The sequence below is a fragment of the Choristoneura fumiferana genome, chromosome 2 (genome assembly GCF_025370935.1).
Source record: "Choristoneura fumiferana chromosome 2, NRCan_CFum_1, whole genome shotgun sequence".
Taxonomy (NCBI): domain Eukaryota; kingdom Metazoa; phylum Arthropoda; class Insecta; order Lepidoptera; family Tortricidae; genus Choristoneura; species Choristoneura fumiferana.
Window position 1 is genome coordinate 4,042,173 of NC_133473.1, and position 22,831 is coordinate 4,065,003.

The window sequence follows — 22,831 nt, forward strand, 5'->3', positions numbered from 1 at the left end:
ATCAAAAGCAGATAAATTTTCGTGGACCCCCATTAACATCTTATGGACCCCATTTTTTGTTCACTACTACGTAGACCCCCAGCAAGTCTCCCGTGGACCCCTGGGGGTCCACCTGGACCACTTTGGGATCACTGATCTACGGTTTTATAATGCTGAAGGTTGTCCGCCCACTCTCAAAGCAAAGCTTTAAAGGTTGCACTAATTCGTTCATTAGCATTGAATGCCACTTTCGCCGACATTTGCCGCCTCTGTTCGGCGACACGACACCTTCGCCGGCAGCGTCGCCGACACCCAACGCCAACAGGCGCCGCACAATGTGACGTATGTCGCTTTTGTTGTACCTAGTGTATATGCGGAACAAGGAGCAAAGGCTAATTGTGATAATTGACTACATATAATAATAATATAATAATAATCCCAGCCTCTCAGAATGCGAGGGCTTGGGCCGTAGTTCCCACGCGGGCCCAGTGCGGATTGGGAACTTAACACACCATTGAATTACTTCGCAGATTTGTGCAGGTTTCCTCACGATGTTTTCCTTCACCATAACGCTCGTGGTAAATTTCAAATGTAATTTCGCACATGAATTCCGAAAAACTCAAGAGGTACGAGCCGGGGTTTGAACCCACGATCCTCTGCTTGAGAGGCCATAGGTCAAACCACTCGGCCACCACGGCTTTAATTGACTACATAATAATACGAATAATTAGAACCCTGTTTGCTGACTGTACTTATATAGTCATCCAAACTACGTATTCGTACCATGTTTCAAATGGCGCCATTAACCGTTGAAGAGTTCCGCCCTGTCCGCCTTGTCGGACCGGATCACTGGAATTTCACTCTATGGTTTAGTTATTATATTTGTCCGTGGACTAATTAAAAAAAAAATCAGATCAATCGGATATTAGCTGTGGCCGAAATATGGTTTGCAAACGTTGAAACCTCAATTCACAAACTTGCGTATAAGTATATACTGAGCGGCAAAAAATCTGGCCCACAAATGTATGCAGAAATAGGTAATATGGGGGTTGGTAACGTAAACATGTCATACTAGCTTTTGCCCGCGGCTCCGCCCGCGTGGTACTCGGTTATCGCGCGCTGTTCCCTCGAGAACTGCATTTTCCGGGATAAAAAGTAGCCTATGTCACTCTCGGGCCCATAAACTATCTCTATGCCAAAAATCACGTCGATCCGTCACTCCGTTACGGCGTGAAAGACGGACGAACACACAAACATACAAACACACTTTCGCATTTATAATATTAGTATGGATTTCAGTAACATCGAGAGGTCTGCTGATCATATAGCTTACTAGTAATATTGGTAGGAGAAATACCAGGCAGAGCTACAGTAGCCAAGGGCACATCTTGTGAATTCTAGACTTGTGACCTGCCCTGCAAATCTTATACCGTTGAACCAAGGAGCACTACGGTAAATGATATAAAAGTCTTGCTTTCCACCGATAGAAATTGCTGATCTATTCAATTGATGACGTTGTTTTAATTGAACATTTTGCTAAATATCCTCGCAGCTCAAGTATATAGGCATGACCCTCAGTTAGGCCAGCGATTGGCAGCCTAGACATAAAATCAACATACTTAAAAGCACTTAGGCTAACGGTAAGGACTGAACCTCGGCAGAGGTCCCCATTACAGGAGCACGTCATATTATACCTAAAGTTTAAAAAGAATAATAGACGAAATATATAATAGTAATTTGATAAAACATTATTTTCGGTGAAACTAATTATTAGACGACGTTTTATGTGCGCGTAATCTACAGATCGATTTAGGTTTTACTAACAATCTGAGAAAATTGCATTATATCAAATGAAAATTACAGAAAAAAACATATTTCGCCCATTATGTAATTTGATACGATAAATTTTAACTTATTAGGCTGGGTGTGTGCTGGGTACTGAATTAGATATTATCAATCAGAGTAGACACAAACGTGGCTTAACTTCGATCTGAACTTGCTACGGTTACGTATACAAGGGTTAAGTAATACGAGATATAAGAACTTATTATATAATATTCATAATAAGTATATACGCTCACTTTATATAAACTCGTTTAGTATAACCTTAACTGGAAAAGTATAATTTTAAAATATCTAATTTTGTAAGGTATTTATAACGTTATGTTTATATATAAATCAATTGATATAAAGATCAAAGCGTATAATGTTTATAACACCTAAGAATTAAAACTTATAATTCATTAAAAACTTTGATAATACCAACAATCAAGCAAGCCATTAATTGTTTCCGCTCTGTTACGAAAAAAAACCTAACAGCGAAGGCTAAGGCGGGAGCGAAGCGTAGCGTAGCGTAGCTTCTGAACCTAACCTATCCAAGTCGCTTCTGCACAATACGGTATTTGACTACTCCTGATTTTGCCATATCTTAATATTATTATGAAAATATAGATAATACAGATAGTGTTTAGCGAAGAGAAAATTTAAATCGATTGAATAATTTATAGTGATATTTTGAAAAATCTATATACCTGTCTTTTTCTCAAACGCTTTTCTCTATGCAGCAAGTATGGCGGTACTGGCGTGTGACGTCACATGCCAGTATGTCTTTCTCTGTCTAATCTTGAATTTCAAACCTTTATAACTTTGTTATTTGTAAAGGTAGCTTAAAAATTGTTTTTCTATTCAATAACAGGCATTGTGTAGTTTTAATTTATAAAACATATACAAAATAGTCAAATACCGTACTTCGTCTCGCTCGCTCGGTACGCTCGCTCACCGCCACATAAATTCACATTTAAACATATTATTATATATTATGAGTGATATACATGATGTATGTTATGTTAAAAGAAATTAGTCCATATAAATCTTATACAAATTGAAGTTATATTAAAATAACGTTAAATATAATTTAAGCGTTATACGTTGAATTTTTTTTTTGTTATAGCTAACGTTCATTATAATTATCTTGTGAACGGGTGCCGCTCGAAGAGTAACAACAATTGATATAATGCGACAATTGGTATAATTTTCATTTGATATAATGCAATTTATCTTAAAAACCAAACTTATTTATATTGTTATTAATTCGATTTGGTGTACTTTGGGTTAGGTTAGGTTAGAACGAACCTTACCCTAGCGCACAGTGTTTCGTGTAGAACAAGCCAGGTGGACAAAAGTCATTATCAAATTTCCAATAATGAGTACTCAGATAAGATAAATAACATGTTTAAGCCTCCATATTAACTAATTATTTATGACTAACTTTCTAATTCCATGCCATATCAGAGTGATACATAAAGTCAAATAATGAGGTTGGAGCAATTACACTATTTGATCAGTTGCATTTGTGTGACACGTTTATCAACATCTCTTGTAATTATACATTCTTTTATTAAAGTATTAGTGATAAGTCATATATCTCAGGTTATGATCTATATGTTTTTCGTTTACTCAAGTCTTAATAGCCATTGCAATAACGCAAAAATTAAACTTAAAAACGTGTCAAAATACGTAACCATTTTCCCAGGTTTTTCCACTTTGATAGTTGGAAATACCTACCCCACTTCTGGATTTTATATATTGTCGAGCCTCACTTCTCTTACTTAAATTTTTATACTTTTCATCCACCTCTAAATAGTACATCAAATATTTTTTTTAGTTTTTCAGTACACCTGTTTTCGGTGTCAAAAATGGAACTTTTTGAAGAGTGGATAAAAAATGTGTAATTTTGTTATTATTTTATACGCAGAATAAAATATTTTTTAAGTAAATAAAAACATTTATCTCGTAAATATGCCCCCTTTTCATGAAACTATAACTATTTTTTTTAAATAATCATTAATCGAACTTACGCACTCCGAAAACATCATCCTATCCTACAAACGTCCCACTGCGCTGGGCACAGGTCTCCTCTCAGAATGAGAGGGATTGGGCCGTAGTTCTCACGCGGGCCCAGTGCGGATTGGAAACATCATACACACGATTGAATTGCTTCGCAGGTTTGTGCAGGTTTCCTCTCGATATTTTCCTTCACCGTATTAGCTCGAGGTTAATTTCAAATGTATCTTCACACATTAATTGCTAAAAACTTACAGGTGTGAGTCGGGGTTTGAACCCTCTGCTTGAGAGAGGCCATTTATCAAACCACTAGGCCACTACGGCTGAACCCATAAAAAGAAAAATAATTTTGTCCACCTGGCTTGTTCTACACGAAACACTGTGGCCTAGCTAAGAAAATAAACTCTAAAGTTATTCATATTTTTTCTTCTGGTCAGGTCACAGCTCGATAAAATCGATAGTTTATTGTTTTCTTATATTCTGAATATAAATTGTTGGTCCGTATTGCGTGCGCGATGGCTCTGCACGATAAACACTTCGGCGCCTTTGCTAGGTGGCCCGAAGGAGAGCGTAAGCGGGAGCGGGAGCGGGAAAGGGTATGATAAGTATTCCTGTCACTTGCGATTAGGAACACGGCATAGATTTCGAAAGCTGATCTTTGAAAATGTAGCGCACCTAGTTATCAAACTCGTCTCGTTTCTCAACTCGAATGCATAGATACAACTTACAATTTTCTCCTGCCTGTATTATTGTGGATCCTCTTCTTTATAAAACAAATAAGGATCTTTAGGTACAAAGTGACAGATAGACAGCAAAGTGATTCTATTAGGGATTATGTATATATGTATGTATGTAAATACTTTATTGTACATAAAACATGAAAATAATACAAAAAGAAAACAACAAAACAAAAGAGTACAAAGGCAAACTTATCCCTAAAAGGGATCTTTTCAAGCGAATTACTATTATTTATTATTGTTATTATTGGGATTATTTTTACTAACTGTACAGAATCCTAAAAGGACTATAGTTAGTTGTAATCCATTGGTGAGTACCGTAAATTGCTAAAACATGATAACAAAAAACATATGCTAATTGACAGCGGGAGAGGCGAAATAGTAGAGACATCGATTTATGGAAGGAAATACACACTTTTAAGTTAAGTCTCCGTTAAAACGTGTCCTTCGCTCATCACCTTTCTGATTTTTCTTTCATGACTTGGACCGGCCCACAACACACATTCAGCGAACTCAATTCATTCTATTTGATTTACATTTTGTTGGTTTCGAAGTTGTTTTTTAATTGACTGCATAAAGGACAATCGTGCATGCACTTTTTAAGACACTGTGTTTTTTTTGTTGAACTAGACAACGAATAAAATTTTTACCTTTTTAAATGTTTTTGTGTGTACTCCAATTTGTGACACGCTCAATAGATACATAAGGAAGCATGTTAGATCCAGAATGCGTTTTCGGGGGTTTCAGTTCACCATATTTATAACTTATATGTGATTTTTTTGATATTCCTGTATTTAATAAGTAGATAATTTGATAGCTAGTCTTTAACAGCCAAATGCTACCACAATTCCTGTGATTTCCTTTAACACTTTAATAGCTGTCAATATAACATAATAAGACGTGGCTTACCAATATTTATAGTACCCAAGTATAATATTAATTTATAGGATATTTCTTGTCTTGTTATATAATATTGTTAGTTTAATAGTTAGTTTAAGTTTCATGATGAATTGGTCATTAAGTACTGTAATGTCATGTAAACGTTTTTATCAATAAATCCATACTATCCATACTCCATACTAATATTATAAATGCGAAAGTAACTCTGTCTGTCTGTCTGTCTGTCTGTCTGTCTGTTACGCTTTCACGTCTAAACCGCTGAACGGATTTTGATGAAATTTGGTACAGAGATGGAATAGACCTTGGGAAAGAACATAGGCTATCTTTTATCGCGAAAAAGAGGCTTTAAGGGGTTGAAATAGGGGATGAAAGTTTATATGGTGGAAGTTCGTCGCTGTTGATGATAAAACCATGAAACTTGGAATTTAGGCACTTAATCCATACTATATATAATATTATAAATGCGAAAGTAACTCTGTCTGTCTGTCTGTCTGTCTGTCTGTCTGTCTGTCTGTTACGCTTTCACGCCTAAACCGCTGAACGGATTTTGATGAAATTTGGTACAGAGATAGAATAGACCTTGGGAAAGAACATAGGCTATCTTTTATCGCGAAAAAGAGGCTTTAAGGGGTTGAAATAGGGGATGAAAGTTTATATGGTGGAAGTTCGTCGCTGTTGATGATAAAACCATGAAACTTGGAATTTAGGCACTTAATAAGAAATAAATCGATATTTGGTTGACCTTTTTTGAAAACTCGACCTATGAGGGGATGAAATAGGGGATGAAAGTGTATATGGAAGGTAGTCATTTCGAAGATAAATCGAGAAGGCAACGGAGTGGAGTGGAGGCAACAGATGGAGCGGAGACAATGCAGGCTACAGCGGAGGCAGTGAAGTAGAGCGGAGGCAGCGGAGTGGAGCTGACGCTGCTGAGCGGAGCGGAGGCTGGCGGAGCGGAGGCTGGCGGAACAGAGCGGAGGCAGTGGAGCGGAGCGGAGACAATGGAGCGGAGGCATCGGAGCGGAGGCAGGGAGGCAACGGAGTGGAGCGGAGGCAACGGAGTGGAGCGGAGGCAACGGATAGAGCGGAGACAATCTAGGCTGCAGCGGAGGCAGTCAAGTAGAGCGGAGGCAGCGGAGCGGAGCTGACGCTGCTGAGCGGATCGGAGGCTGGCGGAGCTGAGGCTAGCGGAGCGGAGGCTGGCGGAGCGGAGGCTGGTGGAGCGGAGGCTGGCGGAGCGGAGGCTGACGGAGCGGAGGCTGGCGGAGCGGAGGCTGTGGAGAGGAGGCAGCGGAGCGGAGGCAGTGGAACGGAGCGGACGCTGCTGAGCGGAGCGGAGGCTGTGGAGCTGATTGATGGTGATGGTGATGATAGTGGTGCTGATTATGATGATTGGTGATGATGATGGTGATTGTGTTGATAATGATCGATGATGATGAATAACAAAAAAAATGTTTATGAAAAAGTTCTTCATTTGAAAACTTTACCTGCGAGGGGATGTTAGCAGAGGGGATGATGCAGTGTTAGCAGAACCTTCTAAGCTCATAAGAATAATGTACGCAATGTGAGGTCATCATGAAAAATTTATGATTTTCAGATTTTTCTTATTTATTGTGCTATAAGAGCCACTTTTATGCAAGATTCCAAGTTTCTAAGACAGCCGGCAGTGCGCTATAACTTTTTCTGTTAAGGCGATTTGTATGAAAACACTTCTTTAATGACTGTAGCTTTTGTTTGCCTTGACTTAGAAGTTAGATTTTTTCACAGCTTTCGGGACTATTGACCTGAGTTTAGGGGTTTATAATTTCAACTCGATACCGATACTCCGTTAGATAAAGGGTCTTGACAGACAGACGGACGGACGGACAGAAAAGTGATCCTATAAGGGTTCAATTTTTGCCTCTTGAGGAACGGAACCCTAAAAATCATTTGATCCGGATAAACAAAAAAAATACTTTATATTTATAGCAATGTATTGAAATGGTTATTTTCAGTAAGCCGTAGAAGTTTCTATGTGCTATTATTGGCAGAATAGGTATCCTAAATAAATTAAATACTTTCCAAAGTTACTATTCCACGCGGACGAAGTCGCGGGCAAAAGCTAGTAAATAAATAAAATAAATAAATATTGGTACATGGTGTTACTGATGAGTTTGTGTACTGAACTGTACTGGCTCGTATAATTCGTTTTCGTCAGCGCTGAGCCAGCTTCTTTTGTGTCTATTTTGCTCGTAAATATTTATATAAAAAAAAAATTTTTTTGGTTTTAAAATATTGGTTTCGTAAAACGTGACCAAATAAATACCTATAATATTTTCTTTCTTCTTTATTCTTTCTTCTTTCTTTCGATTTACGACATCAGTGACCGTATTGTCTAACGCTCTGTCGTTCGCGCTCGCATCCACAAACACATTCTATCGTCATCCTACACCGTGTAACAGAGAAAGAAGTGGTGAAAACGATTGTGATTTTTAAAGTGTGTTGACAATAAGGCCTCTGTGGCCGTATTGTCTAAAGGGGCTCCTAGACGGGCCATATTTTCACTGCAATATGTGGCCGGCAACTATTGGTGTCCCTGTCTAACATGTGAGTAAGATAGAGACACCAATTAGTTGCCGGCCACAAATTGCAGTGAAAATATGGCCCGTCTAGGAGCCCCTTAATGCCCGAGTGCTGATGATCGCATTCGCCGTTTCTTTCTACCCTCATCCTAACTGTGTGACAGAAAGAAGTGATGAAAACGATTGTGATTCATTGCTGAACGCTCGCTAAACTGTGACTTTCAGCGGCGCCAAATAGCAATTCTTCATCACTCGGCTAAGGCTCAGTCTTATGTCTCGCAAGCCATCGTTGGCCGTTCCCGAAATCCCGAATACAGCCCCAACCGATCACGACGATTCATCACCTGCGATCCGCCATTACTCATCCTCAAAGCTCTTTGGGCATATTGTGCGCATTTTAACGGAAAATGTAAACAGAGATATCACTTTAGTTAATAATAAGGAGACTTTACCCGCGGCTTCGCACGCGTATACTATAGATCCGGCAGTGAACTAAAATTCCGGGATTTTTCTGAATTCCCACGGAAATTTCCAAAAAATACGACGTGGATTTTAAACGTGCAAAATTTCTGGTCTCTAATCCCGGTTTTTTAAATATAGTTGTTCATTTTTTGCCGTATTCATTGGTCAAAGTCAAAGTGTGTCGCGTCAAAATGTCGATTATATTTGGGTGTTCGTCCATCAACCGTCAGCTGCAAATTCTAAATTCAACTCAAAACGTTTAATTAGAGCGACGATAATTAAAGATGGTGTTGACGCTGTCAGTACCATTCAAACAAAAAAACGATGACAATGTCTGTTTACCATAAAACTCCTTTTATATCGGGGTAATTGACGTGGTATTGGTAAGAGTTTAGTAAACCTAGTACCCCCGATGTAGTTAGGTTCCTTTTAAACAAACACGATATCTGCTGGCAATGTTTACATTTCTCTGAAACAATTAACTGCGTCCTCACCTTTATGCAGCGGCACGACCGCAAATCCATTTATTTTCCTTTGTTTAAATCGTTTGGCAGCATCTGCAGTTGCGTTATGCGTACCTAGAGGTATTCCAGCGAAGTAAATTCTTTTTTTAATTACACTCAGCCAGAGATGGGCGTCATGATGGAACAACCAATAACTCACTATTATATTATTTGCGATTAGTTTATCGGCGTAAATCATTCGACCACTTTTTAAATGACGAATGATTATTCCTTATTTTATTCGGATAAATCCACGAAAAATATTTGGGGTTTTCTTGTTTATGAATTATTTGCAGGTAAGTAGGTAAATTTTTCCACGAAGAAATTATTCGTGAATAAATTATTCCATGAATATTCAATTCGAATAAAAATATTTGTTCGATAATTTCATTCGTCATTCAAGAATAATACAACTACCTACTAATAATTTGGTTTTTCTTATTCGTTATTCTCGACGAAAGCGTGATAAGATAAGGCTGCTAAATACCTAAATACAAAATATGTTTTTCTTTAGGCTTCTTGACTACCTGCCTAATTCATTTTGTAATCTCACTATCTCAAAAGTTTTTAAGTCTGTTTGTTTGTTTGTTACTTCATCACGTCGAAACCGCTGAATCGATTTCGATGAAATTCTGTATACAGATAGTTTGAGTCTCGGGAAAGGACATAGGATAGTTTTATTCTAGTTTTAAGTCTAGTTAGAAGTGGCCGTAGATGGTACAGCTTTGAAGCGTTTTAATTTCAACCGTCATTTCCATGATTTACGCAATAATCTCAATCACCACCATCACATGTGGTATGGTGTGTGGTCACAGAACCTGGTTTTAGTTTAGGGACATACGGTGCTGTTGCACCACCCATTTATTAATTTTATTTAACGGATAAATGTGATGCTGTCTCCGTCTATCAAAACAAACAGAGACGACATCACATTTATCCGTCAAATAACTTTAATCAATGGATGGTGAAACAACGGGTTATTTTATCCTCAGAGTTCCGTAACACACGGGAACGGCGGTGAAAACGCTACAGAGCCTCCGCAGATACGTATTATTTAGAAAATAGAAAGAAAATACATTATTGTGTTTATTTATTTTGTTCGGAGCTGTTTTCCAGAACATGGCGTCGCTGCCGGATGTCGTCGCGCTTATTTCCGCACCTCCGGTGGGAGTGGGACACACTGTGGTTCTATGTTGAATCAAGCTGTTTGTCTATTTATTTTTGATGCAGGCTACTATGACGATTGAGATTTTCTTGCGTATATTGATTTATTTATGAGTGTTACAATTTAATTCAGATATCTATTTAATCTCATACCTTTGAATGAACAAATCTTGTATGATTTGTGTTAGTTGGTAGTAAGCACTACTTTGTTACGTATTGTATTTCAACATTATTCTGGCAATAAGTTTCTGTTGTAAAGTAAAGCTTCAACAAATTTAAATGTCCTGTTTGCACGTAAACAAATTGTATATATATTGGATTCAGAATTTACCTCCGCTACTACAGAATAAAGCTCTCAAGAAAGCTACACGTGCACTGTGCTTGACATAAAGATGTACACTATGCGGTAGATGCGACACTGCAACTTGTGCAAATATTTGCAGATTTGGTGTATTAGTTTCACCTGCCCTCCTGATGTTTGTCATCAAATCTTGCAAATTAAATTCGACCAATTTCCAGTAGTCCGATAGGCTTGAAATTTGGCATACTTATGTAAACTGCGTGACAATACAATAATCTGGCAGTGACATCCTGGTAGTCCGGCCAGGATCGTCTCCGCAGGACGGAACTCTTCAACGGTTAATGGCATCGACTTGAAATTTGGTATGCAAATGTAGTTTGGGTGACAATGCAATTACAGTCAACAAAAAGTACAGTAAGCCAAAAAAACTTGTATAAAAATGAAATTTTTCCAAAAACTTATTTCCATCATACTATGTCGGATAAGTGCGTATTTATCTTGCTTTTTAGCAAAATATCAAGAACGGAACCCTTATAGTTTCACCGTGTCTGTCTGTCTTTCTGTACGTCCGTCCGCGGCTTTGCTCAGGGTCTATCAATGCTAGAAAGCTGTAATTTTGCACGGATATATAATGTAAAGTATGCCGACAAAATGGTATAATAAAAAATTAAAAAAAAAACCTGGCCTTTTTTTTATTCTATACTGGATGGCAAACGAACAATTGGGTCTCCTGATGGATGGGTGGTTCGCTTTCTCTATTAAATAGAAATAGAAAACGTTCATTCCCATTCGCAAATTACATAAACACAAAATAAACAAGTATAAAGTAAATATTAATCTTTAGCTTCAAAACTTCAGTAATCTAGGTGAGAAAGCAAGATAAATGCGAACTTATCCGACATAAAACAGTGGCAAACAACTACTCACTGCATTTGCATGTCTCCAGACTAAGCAATTAAAATTTTGGGATTATGTATAATGTACAGGACCGTTTTACTTAGATCTAAAATTAACAAATAACGTGACTTATAGTGAATGAAGTAAATATTCATCCCAGCCTATATACGTCCCACTGCTGGGCACAGGCCTCCTCTCAGAGCAAGAAGGCTTGGGCCATAGTTCCCACGCGGGCCCAGTGCGGATTGGGAACTTCACACGCATCATTGAATTGCTTCGCAGGCTTGTGCAGGTTTCCTTACGATGTTTCCCTTCACCGCAAAGCTCGTGGTAAATTTTAAATGTAATGCCGCACATGAATTTCGAAAAACTCAGAGGTGCGAGCCGGGGTTTGAACCCACGACCCTCTGTTTGAGAGGCGATAGGTCACCACGGCTTAAGCACGGTTAAGTAAATATTAACAAATTTAATTTACAAACGAAGAAGTCAAAACTAACGACCACTTTAACAAAGTTTTACATCGACCTTACGAGCGGGTTAAGCGCGATCGCATCTCCGTCTTAACTTGGTAGCAAATGATTTCATATCATGTTCAGCTGGCTGTTTCTCTTCTATGAGTCGCACGTGAAATATGTGGGCAGATTCGATTTATATGGATATTTTTGTCGATTTTGAACATGAAACTACCGTGAGACTCACTCATATTAAATATAATGACCCGGATAACTCACGTCTTAAATCTGGCACAAAACTGCACACTGGCTTGTGTGCGCGTGTTGCAGCAGCCGCTGAGTCGCGTTGCTCCGAAGACGAAGGGCTACGGATTAGCCCGAAACATGTCGAGCTAAACTCGATTTAAGACGTGAGTTATCCGGGTCATTATATTTAATATTTTTGTCGATTTTGGAATTTTTGGACTTTTGGGAAATTTTCATCATGGCGGAGCCATAGATAGGCGTATAACGTGCGCGATGATCATTCAGTTGTAAGCTATGTCTTTAAGGCATTTACTGTATGGGTCGTGTTCCCCGAAATAAATGGTTTTGTTATTATTATGCAAAAACAGATTCGCGTGGTCAGCTCACAAAGCCACTAGTGGAATATTAGCATGATGTAACAATAACAAGGCAGCGAAGGATTTGAAGGATTCACCTGATTCCAACTTCAAAATATTTTTGAGGTCTCCTTAGTAAAACCGCATCTATTTATTCCCTTCATCATTTCAGCGTACACTGTCGACTCACCGGCAGATTTGCGACCCGCGTTGAATATTGAATCCTGAGCTATGGCCCCAGGACGCAACCAGGATGCACCGGCAGTACGGTAGCAGCACTTCACTTCACCAGGTTTAAATTCAGAAAACTACCATGGCTACTGGGTGGAGAATATGTAACGGGTCAAAATGTATGCAGAGTGCATGCCTTAAATTGATTACACTTTGGTGTAGGTGATATCTATGATTGATTTTTTGGAGTCTTTTTGTATTTTTTATTTCAACTCCAAATTTGCTACTTTTACGGGTATCCCGTGAAACCATATCGTAAATACAAACTGAGATTAGGATGCATAGAAAAACCAGAAAAAGAGACCAGCACTGGGAATCGACCCCAGGTCTTCAGCATAACCTCTACGCCACTGCTGGACAGGAATCTAGACACGATTTTTTTTTTAAATATATATATTTGTCTCAGTTTGTATTTACGATAGGTGATATCTGTATTTAGTGCATGGCTCGCGTACCTGTCAGTTTTTAGAAATTAGAAATTCTTGTGTGAAAATGTTACTATTTAAATTATCATGGGGGCAGTTGAAAGCATTTGAATTTAACTACGAGCTTTATGGTGTAGGACGAAATTGTGAAGAAAGCTGCACAAACCTAGGAAGCAATTCAATGGCGTGTCTATAGTTCCCAATCTGCACTGGGCCCGCGTGGGAACAACGGCTCAAGCCTTCTCATGAAAGGACGGCTGTGTCCAACAGTGGGACGTATATAATGCTGAAATGATTGATGACAGGACGATGATAGGCATAACAATAAGACCTTGATATATGGTACCTATTAGTAAACGTTAGAGCAGTATTTACAAGCTTTTATTTAGTATCACCTGTCCCGTTGTCTGTCTCTGTCTGTAATGAAATCTTGCAAGTTAAATTTGACCGATTCCCAGTAGTTAGATTGACTTGAAATTAGGAATAATTATGTGAATCGCGTGACAGTACAAAAATCTAGTAGTGACATCCTGGTAGTCCGGCCAGGATCGTCTCCGCAGGACGGAACTCTTCAACAGTTAATAGCATCGATTTGAAATTTGGTATGCAAATGTAGTTTGGGTGACAATCTAAGTACAGTCAACAAAAAGTACAGTCAGCAAAAAAGCGTGTATTAAAATTATTTTTTTATGGTTTGGTTATTTCTTCTTGAATTTCCACATTCACTTTGAAAAACAAAGAACCCAAATACTTCCTACTACTCTTTCCTAGTCGTGTCAAAACAAACTTCATAAGCAGCAACTTTGGCACAGCAATGTACTAAGTACTTATATTAAAATTTGGTTATCGCAGCGTTCCTAAAATGCAAACACGAGTGAAGGGCCAATTACCCGGGGTTTTGCTGGGTCAGGTTGCGTCGTGGATTATGCAAACCTGAAAAAAATCCGAAAAAGACTTGTTTCCACGCGTTCTGCGCTTGTTTGTACGTTGTGTAGTGCTAAGTTAAAACGCTCACAGAAAATGTACCCATATCTCCTATAAAAAACAACGGAATTGATAACCTCCTACTTTTTTTGGAAGTCGGTTAATAAAAAGGGTAGATTTTGTTACTAAGCTTCTCGCGTGTGGACCACTTAGATTGCACTGTAAATTCGATATATTTACTACCATCCTGAATTACACCCAACAGTTTATATTTTAGAGGTTGGGGACGCTCGATTTTAATGAAAATATGCACTTTAAAGCAGAATATTTCGCAAACAGATCACTGAATCGAAAAATCGTCGTGGCAACCCCCCAAATGGTTTTAAGAGACCTACCAACGATACCCCACACTATAGGGTTAGTCGAGAAAAAAAATCACCCCCACTTTACGTCTATGGGAGGTATAGTTTTCTATGTTTTACCACTTTGTCGGCGTGACTGATATTTTATAGGTATTCATGCCAAATTACAGCTTTCTAATACCAAAGATCTCTGAGCTGAGCCGCGGATAAACAGATAGACAGACAGACATACAGAAAGATGGACAGACATGGCGAAACTATAAGGGTTCCTAGTTAACTACGGAATCCTAAATATAATTAGTTGTTCTTAAACTTCACGCACTCTATTGCCTTGAAAAACTTCGTCAGAAACAATGAATTCCGTTCATGAATAAGGAGTTAGCCGTCCATCAATTAAGTCTAGACCTGCGAGGTAGGCATCCATATTCATGAAGGCCGGGTCTCAAAGAAGGGGATGCCATAAATTCACAACTTTTCCGGAACCCGTCCAATGAGAAATTGAATTGAGTGATTGCTTTATTTACTCAGTTATGCGACAGGGACGAGGTTATTTTGTTTTTGGATTCCGCTGTGCCTGTAGCAAGCTAGGTACTAATATAAATATATATCTATTATATACTATAGAATGCCGTTGTTTGTATCTATGATAAGGTCCTGTTATCTTACGTGTCGGAATTTATGGTGCCGTTATTATTTATTTGGTTCGATTAGACAGAGACGGCATCAAAGGTACTTAAATATTTCATTTACAGGATTTTTTAGAAAGAAAACATCAGACCACGTACTTAAGTAAAGATTCAAAATAAATATCAGTCTGTTTCCCGAACGAAACGCTCTAAATGCAACTTAAAGAATCAAATGTAAAGCAGGACACATATAAGTGTTTGGTTTATATTTGGACTACAACAAACCTTTTAGTAGTCCCATTTAGACCATGCAAGAACTTGCATGCAAGTTGCATTACCTACATCGCCTTATAGGCCTCCCCTCTTGACCTGAGAGGGGGGGTTGGATCATAAGCCCACCGCGCTGGTCCAGTGCGTGTTGGTGGGTCGTCAGAGCCTCGTCTGTTTATTGGCAGGGTGCACCACGTGCAGGTGAGGTTGACTTGAGCCCGTAAGATGTTGTATGGACCCACAACATGTTGCGGCATCGGCATGTTATGGCTCTCAGGTCAAGAGGGGAGGCCTATGCCCAGCTGTGGGACACTATTTATTTATTTATTGAATAAAACACATGCAAGCTTACAGTACGAAACCAAAACACTCACACATTAATTACAAAACAGTATTACTATACAGGTTACTTAAAAAAAATACATATGTCATATATGCCTTACACCCCTAAATACATAAAATTAACTTAGTAAATTAAAGAGTAAAATTTTCAACAAACGGTAACACAAATGAACGAAGTCAAAACTTAATTTGAAAGTATCTTGAACACAAGGAATGAACAAACTTTTATAGTCTAAAAGGATACAATTTCTTAGTAATATCAGTGAATTATTTTTCGAAGTAGAAAGTTACTACTACATAGTTGTAGTCCAATTCATGCTGTACCCTGGATATTTTTACTATCACTTGATAATACAGATAACTATATTTATCTACACCCATATAGTAAACCTCAATTTTGCGTTCAAAAACCATAGGTAATGACGACAAAAAAGAACACTACTGTATCGTAATGGTCATAGCATCCATTGTAACACCAAGATCTCTAATTTCAGATACTCTATTTAAAATTGCATCTCCAAGTGTATAACAATAATCTATATTTTTCTATTTTCTTGAGAAAGTTATGATACTACATTTATCATTATTTAGGAAAAGATTATTATCGTGGCAGTATCTTTCAAGGTTTAGTAAATCCTGTTTGAATAAGTCACAGTTTAAATGATAAATCTAAATATTCAAGTTCCAAACTTGCCTAACAGTTAATAGGAAGTCTTGAGAAGCAATCCCCGGTTCAAGCCGACGTACTAATTACACGGCAGCTGTACTAGTTTGGGTTTGATCCCGTCTACTTCCCAACTGAGAGCATCAGTGTAATATGCAAATGGAGTAACAGTTCTAACTTGTTCCTTGTGACGCTCTGTTTATTTGCCACTGTTACGTCAGATCAACATTTGTATATTAAATTGTAGTTGATCGAGATGTGCCGCCGATAGAGAATGAAGCAGTTAGTCGGTTATATCGATTGCTTTATTTAACTTTTCAAATCTGGTAATGAGAGTTAAACTTGGGGTTACGATTCATAATCGTTGATTTCATTAGGATTTCCACACTTATTTTGGATCGATCCCGTATCGATTCTTATGCTTATTCAGTTCGCGACTGATCTTTAGAAAATTTCCAGCCGTTATCTCACTTAGTTTTATTCAAAAACCTTTTTGCACCTACTTGACGGTGCAACCCTGAAGTAATAATTTCCTTTTCAAAATGACTAAACACTCGGAATTGCAATCGTTTTCACCACTTCGTTCTGTCATGTGGTTTAGGAGGAGGATAGAAAGAGATGGCGAAGGCGATCATGAGCGTCCGCGAGTTGGACAATACGGCCTCTGTTGCATGTATGTAGTAGTAACAAGTCCGTATGGATAAGTCGACGTTCCATATTCGAAAATGACTTAATTAAGTCCTTTATCAGTTCTATATACTGACTCTACAACAATACTTCGCGCTCCACTGCGTCTCGCATATTTATACCAAAAACTTTACCAACATTAGCAATGGAACGTATTTTTTACAAGTAGCAAGTCAAAATATTTCTGAGTCATTATGAAAAATTAAAAAAAAAACCACAATAGCCAAGACCACAAATTAGCTAGATCAACTTTTGAGGATGTAGTTGTACCCACGCCAAAAGTCATTGTTTAAATTGGACTGTTGACTGTCATACTTCGAGTCAACATGCGTAGCGATGATAGCTTAGTGCAAACGTTTCCAGATTGCACCGACACTGTATCGCACGCCGACTGCCAGATTCTTACTCTTAAACTACCCCACTCTTTCAAATATTGTTTACGCGACTTTGCGGTACTGCCTACCTGGAAGCTGTGGCTAACATGACATTCATTCGACAACCGCTTTACACGGCACTCCGCATAAATATTCCAAGTTCCGACCCAAAGTCGGCGTTTTACGTTGATTTCAATTATGAATCGCAAGACCTACGCACTTCGCACCCTCCGTTGCAAGAACTGGCGACGTTTTTGCCTCTGCGGCAACCGTTTGCCGCTCGAAAAGCACCCGTGTTTTACTGCTTTAGGGTTGGGGTTGGAGTGTGGGTGTAACAAGGGATGCTGCGTCTCCGTATGTATTATAAATTGGTTTAGAGCGGCGCGGGGAATAGCGGGCGGCCGCTCGATACCGGGCAGTCGCGAGAGCGAGCCGCGACCGACCGAGCGTTCCTCGCGTACAACCCTGTTTACTAGTGCTTGTGATCATATGTGGTGTTTATCGGATGTGCCGCTTGGATTGTGCGTGAGGTGATAACACTGGCAACGGAATAAGGTAAGTAACCTATATCCCTTGACAATCCTATTAGCTTGCAAGCGCTCGATACACAATCAAAATATTGACGTTTTGAGTACTTCAGCGGTGTATTGTTGGCCTGGCTGGAGTGAAAACTAAGCCAAAAGAGACGATCCCACGTAAACAGATATGCGGATAAGATATATTTGGGTTCAAGTGAAGCCTTTACGCTTTTATAATGTGGCTGCTACAGTGTCATGTGCTGCTACTGCAATTTTAGGCAGAATGTCGCTGCCTGTGGCCATACAGAAGGCAGATCTTTTAGGGTATATAATTGATTACGCATTACCATATTTAATCCTAGATAATCTTCTACGGCTTCAGTTAAAACTCGGATTAAAGCCACGTTCTACATAGCTAAACCGGCTAATTCTGCAGTTTTATATCAGTTAGGTCATCTTTTATTCTATTTACGACACGATGAGGTGGTGTTTGCGAATTCATTTCAATTCAATTATTTTTTTCAAAAATAAGTCACATTGTGTTAGAAATACAATTGCGTACTTATAAACTAAGTAAGGGTTAGTAGATATGGAATAACCTAACTTAGAACAGTTGAAAAACCATCAAAATCGAACTAAAGTCGTAATGAAAGGCGAAGTTGTATGAAGTTTTGGAATCTGGGGCCACGGTTCACGGGAATCTTCTTCCACTTCTTTCTGTCAAACGGTATAGGATGAGGGTAGAAAGAGACGGGTAAATGCGATCACGACCGCTAGTGCGTTAGACAATTAGATCTCTGAGGCCGTATTGTCTAACGTTTCTGACGCTCGCGATCGCAATCAAATGACAGATTCCGCATACAAAAACTGTCATTTGATTGCAATCGCGAGCGCCAGAACGTTAAGCAATACGGCCTCTGGTCATCTGATCGTTGCCCTTGCCTTGTCATTGCAGATTTCCAACATACTAACCCTGTCATGAAGCAGGGTTTCCACCAATAATGTGCAAGGATGTGTGGCAAGGAATATGTTTTTCATTACCAATAGAAACGCGTGATTTACCTCGCCTCGCTCCGCTCAGCTGTTTCCACCAGAGATGTGCTGTGCGAGGATGTGGAAATGAAGCGTTTCTATTGGCTAATAAAAAACACATCCCTTGCAACACATCCTCGCAAATTATTGGTGGAAACGCTGTTTAAACTCTAGTTTATTTTGACTATAATAGATCCTAGAAAAACGAGCCGTAGTAGCCTAGTGGTTCAGTCTACGGCCTCTCAAGCAGAGTATCGTGGGTTCCAAGCCGGGCTGGTACATATGCGAAATTACGTAATTTACTACGAACTTTGCGTAGAAGGATGACATTGTGAGGATAACTGTACAATCTTGTGAAGCAAATTCAATGATGTGTGAAGATACCAATCCGAACTGAGCCCGCGTGAGAACTACAGTCCAAGAACTCTCATTCCGAGAGGAGGCTTCACGCCCACCGATGACATGTGTAGATATTAGATTTGTGGAAGCTGCTCGTGATTTTACGCGCAAGCTTTATAAAAGCGAATCTAATATATAATTAGTCGGAATTTATTTTACGAGTATAAGGCCACGTACTGGATGCCAGCGAGTAGCGGGGCGGGCAGCGGCGCGGAGAGCGTTTTCTCTGTTCAATGTGCGGCCGAGACCCGCGCCACACGGGCTGCGTTGGTTGAGACGCTCGCGCGAGACCGTATTGTCTAACGCACTGACCTTCGCGACCGCATTCACTGTCTTTTTCTACCCCCGTCTTATAACGTGTGAAAGAAAGAAGTGGTGATAACGATTGTGATTCCGAGTGTGCTGTATAATAAAGTTTGACACAGCGAGCGTTGGAGGGGCGGTGCGGCGCGGCGCGGAGGCGTTACCGCTTGTAATATTCGAGCTAACATGAAAGAGGGCACACAGAATACCACGCGGGAAATAAGCGTGGCCTGGTATTCTGTGTGCCCTCTTTCACGTAAGCCCGAATATTACAACCGGCACCGTCTCCGCGCCGCGCCGGACCGCTCCTTCTCCGGCGTCAGTGTGTTTCTAGCTTGTCCTCTGGCACGCAATGAATGGGAAAAACGCTTGCCGCGCCGCTGTACGGTCCGCTGCTAGCTGGCGTCTACTTTAAAGCCTCCGTGATCGGATTCACATAAAACCGCGTAGTCTCGATTCGATTCACACGAATTTTTGACTTTCATTGTAAGCAATAACAATTAATTTCACTTTTACGTGAAACATAAAGTTTGATGCTAGTAATGTTGCCGACCACCAACTCGGTTCCCGCCGGGCTGTCACATTTACCATACCGATAACCGTTTTTGTGACGTCACTGACATGACAAAGATGGTGTGTATGTCTACACTTACTGCGAGCGGTAGTGGGAACCCGAGCGGATGCAATCCAGGACCAAATGTACTAAATAATAGTTATTTGTGTCACAAGGGAGCAAAATGGTGTATTTACGGCTAGGGCGGTATATTGAATCCAGAATGTAGCGAAGGATTCTACAATAGAATCCTGAGCGTAGCGAGGGATTCTAAATTAGAATCCTGAGCGTAATGAGGGATTCAAGTGTTAACGCCCAAGATGAAAATAATTTTGCTCCCGAGTGGCTCATACAACACTGAGCATTAAGAAACTTGAACTTAAAATCTAAATATAACCAAAGATCAACCAGCACAGACAATGGCGTGGTTTTTTAATTATCAACATAAAAAAATTACATTTGGAATAAATCGCTTAGGAAAGCCTTGAACAGAAAAGTCGCACTGCTCCCTCTCGTCAGGGAGGAAAAGTTTCTTTTCTGAAGGAGAGGTGAGAAAAAATTATTTTCGCATTGCCTCGCTGAGTCACTAAAGATAATTATCTATGATAACTTACATCGAGGAAAGCGGAGTACCAGAATATCTGCGTGGAACCTTTTCATAATCAATTTCGCTACGATCTCTTTGGCAAATGTATGGATATATGGGATGTCAATAGTATACGAATTAGTCCGAAGCATGGCGAGCTAAACTAGATTAAAGACGTGAGTTTACCAGTGTTATTTCACTACTGCATTAGTAGCACAAAGGTTCCACCCTGTGTTAAACGAGAATGACCATAGTGCGCTGTTGCCTTGCCCATAAACCATCAGTTTCTGCAGCATTCCGCGGCATGCGTGGGAGTGCGATATTAATCCCCTGCTATAAGGTACGGTAATTCCCTTCGCATGTAACGAGTAATCTTCTTGCCATGATGCCCACTTCACGTTCCTTAGAAAGTGAAGAGGTTTCTTGTAGTGTAGGTACAATACTTATTAAGGGCGTTCACAATGGAGGTCTTGTTGACGATTCGGGTATGTTTTTTCGTATTCCACAAAGCTTAGGCCCAATTTTTTTTGTGTTGAGTTGAGAAATGAGTGTCACGTTATTTACTGTAGGTATACTTCATAAATAATTGAGATTATGAGAAATTCAAAACTTTCCCGACTTTATGCATGATTAAAAGAGTTTAAAGGTATGTCGTTATACGGGGTACGTACAACAAGTAAGTCCATTGGCTAGCAATGGTTTAATTGATGCTAGTTTGGTCTTAAAGTGCAGCATCGCGCCAGCCCTCCACGCACAATGCACGCATCAGAAGTAAACAAATATTTAAAGTTTTGTTTAAGTACTGATAGTGGATTAAATGTCTTCGGCTAATAATATACAATACGCAAAATGTACACTACACGCAAAATGTGCAAACATAAAAATGTACATACGAATCATGATAAATGACATCATGATAAATGTACATCATGACAAATGTGCAGTATGCAGATTGTACAAACAATTAAATGTACATATGATAATTGTACAATATGCAAAATGTAATCCACGTGGTAGTGGCAAAATGTGCAAAGGTAGAATGATCAAAACGCAAATTGTACATTACGGAAAAATAACAATACGCAAAATGTACATACTTGAACCTTGTAGTGACAAACATACCCGCTTCTTGCGTCGGGGTTTTGGTAAACCACCCTGCTTAAGTACTGTACACTTGTACTTGTACATTTAACGTTTTGTACGATTGACGATTGAGCATTTTGCTTTTATCACATTTTGCGGATTGTGCATTTTGCATTGAACAATTCGGGAAATGTGTATTTTTCTTTTTACACATTTTGCGTTAAGTATGTGCTTTCAGCGTAAGTACATTTTGCGTACTGTACATTTCGTGTACTGTACGTTTGTCATGATGTAGATTTTGCGTATGTACATTTTAACTCTTTGCACATTATGCGTGTAGTGTACATTTTGCGTATTGTATATTATCAGCCGAAGGCGATTAAATTCCACTATTAACAGACTTCCCTGAGTGGAGTTAATCGTTGAACTCAGGTCAGTCCAAGACTATTGACGAATCTTGTTAACACCACAGCCTTGTTATCTAAACATACAAATGCTCGAAAAACACAACTTTCCTTCGGGCTGTCGGGTAAAAACAAGCAATAGCGCCGACCGAATAGTAGAGATTACTGGTCATATATTTGAGTTTCCCACAGTTAGTTTACCTTGCTCACTCGGGAATTAAATCCGTTTGGTAAATGTACTCGTACTACGTTATTTTCATTAGGTGTTCCTTGGAGTATTGGATATAATTTCTGCTTTATTTTTACTTAAACTGTCGTCATATGGAAAAAGGACACTTCTAAGTTTTTTAACCTGCAAAAACAGGAGTGTTATAAGTTTGTGTGTTGTCTGTCTGTGGTATCATGGCTCCCAAACTGATGAACCAATTTTAGTGCGGTTTCATTCAATTGAAAGTTTTAAAATCGGTTAAGCCCTTTTTGAGACATTGCCCTTTGAAATGACGAGGTCGGACTTTTATCATCTTACCAGCCGTAGAACGTCTACTGTTGGACATAGGCCACCTCGATATACCTCCAGTTGCTTCGGTTGGAAGCGGCCATCCACTGAACCCACGGCTGTAATCAGGTCATCCGTCCATCTCAATGGT

General features: G+C 39.3%; 1 protein-coding gene across 1 annotated transcript in view; it reads left to right on the plus strand.

The window, feature by feature from the left end:
* Positions 1 to 17,709: 17,709 nt before the first annotated feature.
* Prosap (SH3 and multiple ankyrin repeat domains prosap) overlaps positions 17,710 to 22,831 on the plus strand; it is a 309,844-nt gene continuing 304,722 nt past the window's right edge. Inside the window, exon 1 of the mRNA XM_074111543.1 lies at positions 17,710 to 17,861. The gene's annotated coding sequence lies outside the window, so the exon portion shown is untranslated. The remainder of the gene's footprint in view (positions 17,862 to 22,831) is intronic.